The following is a 2,169-nucleotide window of genomic DNA, read 5'->3' as shown; positions in this document are numbered from 1 at the left end:
TTCAATGAAATTTTTTCTAAAGAGAAAATTTCAATGAAATTTTTTCTAAAGAGAAAATTTCAATGAAATTTTTTCTAAAGAGAAAATTTCAATGAAATTTTTTCTAAAGAGAAAATTTCAATGAAATTTTTTCTAAAGAGAAAATTTCAATGAAATTTTTTCTAAAGAGAAAATTTCAATGAAATTTTTTCTAAAGAGAAAATTTCAATGAAATTTTTCTAAAGAGAAAATTTCAATGAAATTTTTTTTAAAGAGAAAATTTCAATGAAATTTTTTCTAAAGAGAAAATTTCAATTGAAATTGGGGATTTTTTTCGGCTTTATTGAAACAAAATTCATGCTTTAATAATTGTTTGCACCACGTAATGGATTTATAGAAAATGTAAATTTGCCCATGAACATTCCATTAAGGAACAGGGGCTAACTTCATACACATAAATGGGTGCTGTCCGATTCAAGTTTAGCGCAATTGTTCAAATATTATTTTTAAAATGATAACATTTCATAAAAAGTCTATTTTTAAAAGAAATTCCATTGAAAATGTTTACACTAGCCACTCATTGTCGGTTCAATAGCTCTAATTTCAAAGAAAGATATTATAATAGTCTAAGGTATTTGCTGTTATTTGTTATTGAAAATTATTGTTTTTGATTTTTTGTTTCCCTTTTGAACTATTGATGCTTTATTATTGCTTACATCTTAGCAAGAACGCAATTTGTTCCTAATAAGCTTTTCTCCTACTTATAATATGCCACAATAGTTTGTAGTGCGCCTTGGGGGTATGCTATAATAGACTGGAAATAACAATACGGAAATACATTAAGACGTTGTTTACCAAGAAACGTTCTATGAATGGTGAATTATAGCAAAAATAAAAAAAATAAATAAAAATAAAAAAACCTTTTTAGTTCTTAGTGCGCACAACAAGCACACTTAGGTGTGTGTCCAGCGGATCAATATCCTCCTCTTTTCAACCAAACCTAACCTATAAAAAATAGGAAACAATGTAGATTTTTTAAATTATAGTGCATACTTTAAGGGGCACATTTTTTTATTAAATACCTTTAAAAAATGTATTTTCTTTTTGCTACAGTAATTTAATTGTATTGAAGAATTTTGATACATATTCCAAATAGCGTGGTTTAATAACCTAATTTAAAAAATAACCAGATTATACGTAGTAAAACTCTTGCCAATATGTACAATCAATCAATATCATAGCAAATCTTCATTTTTAGTTAATAGGCCAATTAGAGGCAAAAAACCTATTTGACAAATTAAAATTAAATTTTTTATCGGTCACTCATTGGTATGATATTGACGTCATTAAAGCCTAAAAACTCTTTTAATTTGGGTTTTTATAATGTCCATATTCCCAATATTTACCTTAACATAAATCATTTAAAATTGATGGGGTTTTCGGGTTTGGTTTGTGTCTAATTAGTAATTGCGAAGGCGGTGGCATTTACGTCAGTTTTGGCAAAATTGATTTCTCAAAAGATCCATCATAATTTTTCATTTTTTTCTTCATTTTATCAAAAATAGGAGAAGGAGGCTTTTGTTTGTTCTTAAATTAGCTAAGCGATAAAATGATTTATGACATGCCACAAATAAAAAAAATGTATCATACCTGCACACTTCAATTGTTAATTGATTAACAAGAAATAACAAACCACAAAATAATCTTGAATTGACAGACTTATTTTTAGTTTCAATTATACATCGCGTGGAAATACGATAAACTGAAAAGTATCAAACGGGGGTTTCTCTCTCTAGGTATTGGTTGAATAATAGAGTAAACCATCAGTCTAGATGTCCGCTTTGGAGGTTTTTGGGGAATTGCTGGCTCTTGAATATGAATTTTGATATCAGATTTGTATTCCACTCGCATAGACCTTTCATTTGTGATCAGTATTTCCCCGATACGTCAGCAAGCCCGTCTTGGGTTTTTGGGTGGGGCGTTCCCCTTTATAACTTGACCTTAAATTGTTTCCTGGTAGGAGTTTTAAATAACCGTGCAAAATTTTGCTAATTATAAAAACATTTTGATTCATTCCCTGCAGCCTGCAGATAGAAAAAGTGGGACCCTATAAAATAATTTTTGTTAAAGTTTTCATTCTCGTTTAAGTATGTACAGCCCTTTTCCTTCCAAACCTAGACAATACTAAGA

General features: G+C 28.9%; 1 long non-coding RNA gene across 2 annotated transcripts; it reads right to left on the bottom strand.

The window, feature by feature from the left end:
- Window positions 1-424: 424 nt before the first annotated feature.
- LOC106091756 (uncharacterized) lies at window positions 425-2,169 on the bottom strand. 2 transcript variants are annotated; one of them, XR_001222047.2, is made up of 4 exons: window positions 1,630-2,169; window positions 1,386-1,576; window positions 900-984; window positions 425-793 (listed from the first exon to the last, which is right to left on the bottom strand). It is a non-coding gene; the product is annotated as an uncharacterized LOC106091756 (long non-coding RNA). The 2 variants fall into 2 exon arrangements; XR_001222046.2 differs by having other exon boundaries at window positions 1,386-2,169.

This window comes from Stomoxys calcitrans, chromosome 5 (assembly GCF_963082655.1).
Source record: "Stomoxys calcitrans chromosome 5, idStoCalc2.1, whole genome shotgun sequence".
NCBI lineage: Eukaryota > Metazoa > Arthropoda > Insecta > Diptera > Muscidae > Stomoxys > Stomoxys calcitrans.
The sequence above is the reverse complement of the archived record's forward strand: the minus strand, read 5'-3'. Positions and strand labels throughout refer to the sequence as shown.